We start from the raw sequence: 8,601 nt of genomic DNA, 5'->3' as shown, positions 1-8,601 counted from the left end.
AATTTAAATTTAAATCTCATTTGTAATGTCTCGGGGAGTAAGATTTTTCCAAACTGAGGAGATAAACGAGGTAGCCTTACCCTGTATGACAAATGGAATCACTGCTCTGAGTGATGCAGACTTGGCTGGGTGGGCTGTTTGTTTGTTGAAGGTGGCTGTCTCTGGATGATTGCTTGCTTTGTTTTAATCTCTTTTCCATAGCAGACTGGGGAGAGGTTACTTTTAACTCAAAGTGTTTTTTTTTTTGAGAGCAAATTGCTATTACCATCAGTCTATATCCTGCGTCTACCTGGTTGCCATGACAGCAGCTGGTACTCTGGAAGGGACGTTCTTCAAGTACAGGGGGATCAAGAGATCCAAGTGATCCCAGAAGATCGTCCAAGCTCCGGTGTTTCTGAACTGTCTGAACCAAAGATCAGTTTGTGGGAGAAAATATTTGCAAATTATAAATTTGATATTCACTTGTATCCAGCATACGTAAAGAATCTGACAATAAAAAGACAAATAATCCAATTAAAAATGAGCAAGAGATCTGAATAGACATGGCTCCAAAGAAGATATGCCTGTGACCAATGAGCATACAAAGAGATGCAACTCAAAACCACAGGGAAAGAACACTTCACACCCACTGGGCTGGCTCGAAGTTTTTAAAAAGGAAAACAAGTAGCATGAGGATGTGCAGAAACTGGAACCCTCATCTGTTGATGGTGGCAACATAAAATGGTGCAGTCACGTTGGTAAAAGGTCTGGTGGTTCCTCCAAATTTACATGTCAAGTGACCGGATGGCCTAGCAATTCCACTCCAGGGCATAGACCCCAAAAGAACTGAAAACCTATGGCCACGCAAAAAGCTGTATGCAAATGTTCATGGCAACGGGATTCATAACAGTAAAGAGTAAAAGCAACTGAAATTTCCATCAGCCGAGGAGTGTATAAACAAAATGTGGCTTATCCGTACTACAGAATATGAGTCAGCCATGAAAAGAATGAAGTGCTGGCACAGGCCGCAGAAGCTGAATGAGTCCCTTTATGCAAAATGTCAACCGTGGGGAATGCGCGGAGACACGAAGCAGACAAGCGAGTGGTTGCCCAGGCGCTGGGGGTAGGGAACACGGAGAGTACCTGATAATGGGTGCAGAGTTTCTTTTAGGGGTGACGGAGATATTCTGGAATGAGATAGTGGAGATGGTCCCACCACCTTGTGGACAGAGTAAAAAAAACTGTGTACACTGTCAAAGGGTGAGTTTTACGGTATGTGAATTCTATTTCGATTTTTAAAAATTGAATAAGCAAAGTAGAAAAAAGGAAAAAGACCAGTTAGGGACTCCTCACCGCCTATTGAAAACAAAAAATGCATGTTTGCTATTAACCTTGGTGACATCTGGGGCTCTGTGCCCTTTGGCCTCTGTTCTTTTCCACCTTCTAAACCTTGCTTTCTAAGGCCTTTTTGACCTTGATCTTTGCCTTCATCTGGGGGTGGAGGAAGGAATAACATACAGGACTGTGCCTCCAATAACTCGGGTGGGGCCACAGGGAGCAGTAAACCAGAGGGCTTGGTTGAGGAGGTTCCAGTCGTTTCTGTGTCACTCACTAGCTGTGACCCTGGTCAATCATCTCCCCTCACTGATCCTCGGTTTCTCCTGTGCAATACTGGATACTCGTCCTGCTTTGTCACCTTATCAAGCTGCCTCTGGACCCTTTTTACTGAAAAAGGGGAGATGGTTTGGGTTTCCTATGGCTCAAATTGTCCTTCCCGGGCCAGCATCTGCCTTCTTGTCTGGCTACTCTGTTCCAGTGGAGCCTGGCCTGGCCCAAATGCCCAAGGAAGGGCACTCTAGCCAAGCAATCCTGCAGCCCCGTGGTGTAGACAGGGCTCTGTCCACACATTGCCACCGATTCTGTGGTCTTGGGCCTGGCCTCCTGCTTTCCCACTCCTCCCAGCTTGGGGAGGGCCGGGCTGAGGTACAGCCGAGCCTGGAGCGCCAGCGGCTTGTTTGTTTGGCTCCCCTATGGGGATGGGCGATGAGGAGCTCACTTGTACCACTCTCCTGTGAGCACCCCTGTCCTGCCCAGCCCCCAGCGCCCGGCCCACTGAAGAGTACTTGCAGAAAAGTGAGTGTGCTAGGGGTTGACCTAAATACGAGCTAATTTTCCAGTCCCTCTTTCGTGCCTACAAGCAGATCCAAGTGGGGCTCTTTCTTGAAAATGTTGTCTTGCTGCAAAATATACCTAACATACCATTTATCATTTTACCCACTTTAAATGTCCACTTCACGGGTATTAAGTCCATTCCACGGCTGTACAACCATCCTCACCGTCATCTCCACAACTCGTTTCAATTTCCCAAACTGAAATTCTGTGCCCATTGAACAACAAATCCACCTCCCCCTGCCCCAGTGCCTGGCCCCCACCATTCTACTTCCTGCCTCTGCGAGGCTGACAGCTCTAAGTACTTCATCCAAGTAGGATCTTCAGCATTTCTTCTTTGGGGGACTGCTTATTTTACCGTGGCACTGAGTATAATGTCCTCAAGTTTCATCCGTGTTGAAGCACGTGTCAGAACTTCTTCCCATTTTTCAGGCCGAATAACATTCCATATATATAGATATATCACATCTGGTTTATCCATTCAAGCTGCCTTGACATTGGGGTAGTTTCCAAAGTGGGTCTTTTTATAGAAAGAGTGCAATGGTGGGGGGAGAAGACACAAGGAAAATGGAGGGACCTAGGGCATCAGCCTATCCCGGGGCCCATCCCCTTCCCCTGCCTTTCTGTCTCCTTGCAAAGATGGGCTTTTGCTGAGGAAAAGGGAAATTGGGAGAGAAGAAAGAGAAGGATGTGAGGGACTCTCTCACATCTGTCCCCAGCCAGGCAGCAGTCACAGAGGCGAGCCTCCCTCTGGTGATCCTTGCAGAAAGAGGCCTGCTGTGACCCCCTCCATTCTGGAAGCAATGCCCCCCAAACCTACCCTTCTAACCCTCCGTCACAGAAGCTTCGAGGCAAGGCAAGTGGCCTGCCTGCCAATCAGAGAGCAATTTGGGAGGACAGGAAAGCTTCCCTCTGCATCTGACTCTACAAAGGTCTGTAGTATTAGCCCACTGCTGGGCTGATGCTGAGGTTCAGAGGATGAGAACAAAGCTTCCCAGGTCGGTCTGTGTTAATACATCACAGCCATTACACAATTGGCGATGGACTTTGAAAGTAGCCCATTGGCCAAATCGGAAACATCCAATTATATCCACTGTTGTCAAAGGGCAGCCTCCTCTAAAACTATCGGCCCAGGGTGCCGAATGTACACATACTTGTGGTGTCGCAACCCCACCCCCCTTCTTCAATCTCAGCCCACTTCCAGCACTGCGTGTTGACCCCCACCTCCACATCCACAACTGATGGCCTTCCTGAAACGCTTGCTGACCATTCCTGAGCCAGAGGACTCTGCCCTCAGTGGGTCCGTCCTGTATCCTAGGGCCCCCTTTCCCATGTTCAAGACAGATGGGGAAGTGGTGGCTCCAAGGTCCCAGTGTCACAGCTCGTGTGTTCGTAAAGCACAGTTATTCTGCCCTGGGGGGTATTTCAGTTCATCTGGGAAGACTTTCTATCATGGACTGTGAGTGGCATGAGCACTCTGCCTGACGGGCCCAAATCCAGACGCGAGCTGCTAATTTTCTGATGAAGCCATCAGAGTCGAGAGCTCTCGTAGCTCCCCTAGTTCCTCAAGTTAATCATGCTTGAAAAAAGAGGGTTCGAGACACAAATTTGACAAATCTGCGCGTGGCCAGGCCTCTGGGTAAAAAAAGCAAAATGCTTCTCTTCTTCAGAGGAATGGTTTGATGGAAATGCCCATCAGCGGCTCCCATGGCTAGTGATTCAGATGGCTCAGCCTCCCCACCGGGAAGGACCAGAAGGAGGAGGATGCACTTTAAAGGTCAGAAAGCAGAGAGCCAGGTCTCAGGAGGTGCTTCTGAGGGGGACCACTTAACTCAGTACCATTTCCTAAGACCCTGGTGTGGACCCAGCACCATGGTGGGATGGTGAGAGGCAAGACCAACTCGATGGATTGGGTGAAGACTTGGAAGCAGACTGAGGGATGAGCGAGTGGGAGAGGCACCCCTATGCTCTAGCCGGCCAGGGACGCTGAAGAGGGCCTCAGAGAGCCCAAGCTGGGGACAAGAGCCCTGGAGATTTCATTGGGGCTCGCCCTTTGAAGCCAGCCACTTTTATTCTTCCTGGCCCGGTGCTGGCCCAGGACACAGATGGTGACAAGATGTGGGTTGCCACTGGGAGTCTCCTCCAGAGATGGGGGATCCTAATGCTCACACCTCCCCTGCTGTCTCCCCAACTCCCGCCCAGGACCTTGTTTCTAGGAGCCAGAAATGAGATAGCATTAGAGAACAAATCTCCAAAGTGGGAGCTTTCTCCGGCCCCTCTCTGGGGATGCTGATGGAGTGAGAGAAGAGGAAATGCAAGTTCAAGGGTCCCTCGGAACCTTTTTAAAAAATAAATAAATAAATAACAAACTATTGAGAAGTACTGGGGAGGGGGCTAGTAGTTGCAGGAGAACCAGATAAGGGGACCCCTAAGAGGAGTACAAAATCACCCCGTTAGGCTAAAATGTAAATATAAGCCTCCACCTTAATAAAACACTCAATGAAATGAATAATTCAGTCTAGCCACGCCTTTTGTTTTGATCCTAAGTGGGAAGACTGTGGCAGCTCTTACCAAATGGCCCCCAGTGACTTCCTCTGTGGCCAGGACGTGCCCCAAGTGGTGGCCTCGGCCCCCGCCCAAGCCAACTGCATTCCCAATTAACACTTTTCAAAATGAAATTTAGGGTGCTTTTTTTCCTTCTTCCTAATGAGGTTTCTTCCTTCCCTGCTGTCTTGCTACAAAGCTTGATGCTGTCTGAGTGTGTTCATATGGTGCTCGAGTGCGTTATCTGACCTTGATTGGTGTTTGGGGAGCCAGTTAAATAGATTACATGGGGGTTACCTTGGCAACTGTCTTCGCTGATTTAGCAATGCAGTTCATTCTTGGACACAGGACTCTCAGGCAACTCTGCGATCCCACCGCTGTGCGTTAATCATTAACACAGAGTTGGACATCGGCTCTGCCAGCCAGCAGCCAGGACGGGGCTAGGGAAGGGCTGGACAAGTCTATTTAGCTATGAGTGAGGTGGTCACCGAGGGGGCCCTAAATGTGGGGCCCCAGAAGAAGGAGGGGGCCAGGAGCTCTCCTTAGATCTCTGTCCCTTTGCCCATAGTTCTCAAGGGTGTTGAGGAAGATCACACAGATCCATCCATCGGGCTGTAGATAGGTTGGTCAGGGAGAGGCTGCCCAGGCTTACTTCCTCCCTAAAGCAGCAGGGTGGCTCTGCTGGTTCTGGTTGTGACCTGTGGCCAGTATGTGCCTCTGGCCCCACAGGGCAGTGCAGAGGCAGCGACCAAAGCTCCGAAGCATTGGGGCACTGGTGCCACTCTGCTCCTCACACATGGTATGACTTTGGACAAGTCACCTCACCCACTGGAGCCTCGGTTTCCTTTTCTGTGTATAATGTGGGACTGAAGTAGTGCCTCCTTCCTAACACTGGTGAGGACACATGAAGCACCTGGCACCTGACCAATGCCAGTGATGATTATTACCTGGCTCTGTGGCTCACAGAGTGGATATCCAGTCATTGTATGCTGAAATAATTTTAATTATTTCATCTGAAGCCAAAACTCACCGTGTGCCAAAGTAATTATTAAGTCTATTTTATGTTTGAGGCTAAGGCTCTGAGTGGCTACCTTGTCCAGGTCGTACAGCTGGTAAACTGGGATTAGAACTCCAGTCAATCTGATCCCTATCTTGGGCTCCAGAAGGGTGTCTGCCCAGGAGTAGTCAGGTTGTAGAGCCAGAGGGGCCCGCTGCTCCCCCCGGAAGGTGCATTAGGAAAGTGGCCCCTCCTAGAGCTGATGGTTTGAGGCCCAGGGTGGAAAGCGACTAGAGAACTAGCCCCACAGCATACAACCTGTCTAAGCTAATAGACTTAGATCACAAGGTAGACATCACCACCCAGGCAGAGACCTTCACCGCCCCAAATGCTCTGGCTGCTGGGACTGTTCCTTGTCTTCTCAGCCCCAAAAGGAAAACGAGAAGATTATGCTCAATAAACCCACATACCTGTAACACACTTTGTGGTTTGCTAAAAGGTTCATATCCACTTTTTCCTTGACCAATCCAAAGCCTCGGGAGGGAACAGAGCAGAGAATCATCCTCCCATGTCATTAGCGAGGGGCTGAGGGCAAGCAAAGTTACCTCTTTGGGCACCACCCGTGCATGCAACTCACATTTCATTATGAGTAGTAGATGCCTCAGTGTTAGTGGAGCTGAAAATGGGCTTCAAGGACAAATCGGCAGACCAATGGCTTCCCAAGTGTTGGAGTTTGTGCCTGTCCAAGCTGGGAGCATCCTTGGAGAGTCGCCATCTGAGCCCTGGATTCTCTTCCTTGCTTACCTCCATGTCAGGGCAGCCGGGGAATGAGCTAGATTGAGTGCGGTTTAGGAAAGAGCTTGCATTGCTTTGGCAAACCTCACATGCCTGCTGCCCCCTTAACCCATGTGGTACAGGTAAAGAGCATGGGCTTTAGATCCACGCAATGCTGAATTCAAACTCTGACTTTGCTCTGCACTCACTGTATTGTTTCCTCCCTGTGAATCAGTTTCCTGGGATAATAGCTACTTTCCTAGGTTGTTAGAAAGAATGGAGGTAATGTATGCAAATTACTTTATAATGTAGGTAATGGAATACTCTTGAACATTTTTTTCAGCAAAAGTAGCATGAGATGTGTGTGTTAAGAGCACATGAATTGCTACAAAGAGCATAGAATGCATGGGGGAAGGGAGGTTTGGAATAATCCTGGTAAAAAAGATGATGGCTTGGACCAAGTCAGTAGCAGTGGGCCTGGAGAGAAGTGGGTGTCTTCTGTATTTTTAGGATGTAGAATGGAAAGGACCAGATGAGGAAGGGAGAGGAGTCAATGGTGACAGCTTTCTGACCTGACCCACGGTGGGGGTTGTGGCGTGATGGTGCCAGGTACCAGGATGGGAAGACCTGGGGAAGAGGCCGGTTTGAGGAAGGGGAAGGGAGGTGATGAGTTCCACTTGGGACAAGTTGGTTTGAAGGCTCTGTAGCATGTCCAGGAGAGATGTCCAGGGGACAATTGATTACATAGACGCTGAGGCTTAGAGTTGTGGATAAATTGTTCAGAGAGAGTGGGAACATCAGGGAGCCCCAGAAGCGTTCCAGGCCGGGGCGTAACATGATTTTATGTGCAACTCAGAAAGGTCATGTCATGAAATGTGGAGGATGGATCGGAGGGAGAGACTGCAGGCAGGGAACCAGTCAGGATTTTTTTTTAATTTTTATTTATTTATGATAGTCACAGAGAGAGAGAGAGAGAGGCAGAGACACAGGCAGAGGGAGAAGCAGGCTCCATGCACCGAGAGCCCGACGTGGGATTCGATCCCGGGTCTCCAGGATCGCGCCCCGGGCCAAAGGCAGGCGCCAAACCGCTGTGCCACCCAGGGATCCCCCAGTCAGGATTTATTGTAGACCCAAGATGGTGCTGGCTGAGGGCCCAGGAAGGATGAGATGGCTCCCAGACATGGAAGAGTAGAATGGTCGAGACTTGGTAACTGGTTGACTATGGGAAATCAGAGAGAAGGTATCCATCTTGGGTGATAGGGAAGAGGAGGGGCTGTTTACTGAGATGTTGAGCACTGGAGGAGGGGCAGTTCTCAGGGGATGCTGCCATTGTGAGAGGACCTCCTGGAGGAAATGTCCATAGCCAACACCCAGTGCCCAGGAGAGGAGGGCTGGTGATAGGCAGGAGGGTACCCTGTAGCATCAGCATCCACCCTCACCTGGGGACTTGAAAATGAGGCACCACAAAGAGAAAGGCTTGCCCATGGCAGGTGTTGGCAGCATTGAGCCCATGGTCCAGGATACCCCTCCAGTGACCCACAATGCTTTGCCATCTTGAAATCCCAGTTCTCCCGAGGAAGAGGAGATAGTCTGTTGGGATGTCCATGTCGCTTTCTGGGCAAAGACCAAGTGAATTGGTGGGTCAGTTACCAAAAGTGAGAGTGTGCCCTGCTTTAGGTAACATTGAGAGAGGTCCAAGAAGTTGAACCCCTGAGCCCTGCACCTCCCCTCCAGAGGTACCTGCTATGTTCAGAAACAATTCTTCAAAACTTCCAGCAGGTTATGAGGCCTTCATGGCCAAGTAGCTTGTGGTTGCTTCCCAGAACAGCCATGTTTTATATATTGGGGCAGCCAGAAAATGCCACAAAGAAGTTTGGCTGGCAAGAGAGTGAAGCAGGTTGTCACCGGCAAACATAGGCAGGTTTAAGGAAGAACACAGGGAGGTGTTGTGAGCACTTAACATGGAGGCAGGGGAAAGGCAAGGAGCCTCCCTCATGTGCAGAGCACCCATGTTTTCTGTACACTTCCCTGGCCATTGGCTCTTGACATCCCAATGCCTGTGAAGCAGGTCCAAGGCAAGGACTATTCTCATCATTTGACAGCTGGGGAAATTGAAGATCAGGGTAGAAAATGTGCAT

Source organism: Canis aureus, chromosome X (genome assembly GCF_053574225.1).
Source record: "Canis aureus isolate CA01 chromosome X, VMU_Caureus_v.1.0, whole genome shotgun sequence".
Classification (NCBI taxonomy): domain Eukaryota; kingdom Metazoa; phylum Chordata; class Mammalia; order Carnivora; family Canidae; genus Canis; species Canis aureus.
The sequence above is the reverse complement of the archived record's forward strand: the minus strand, read 5'-3'. Positions refer to the sequence as shown.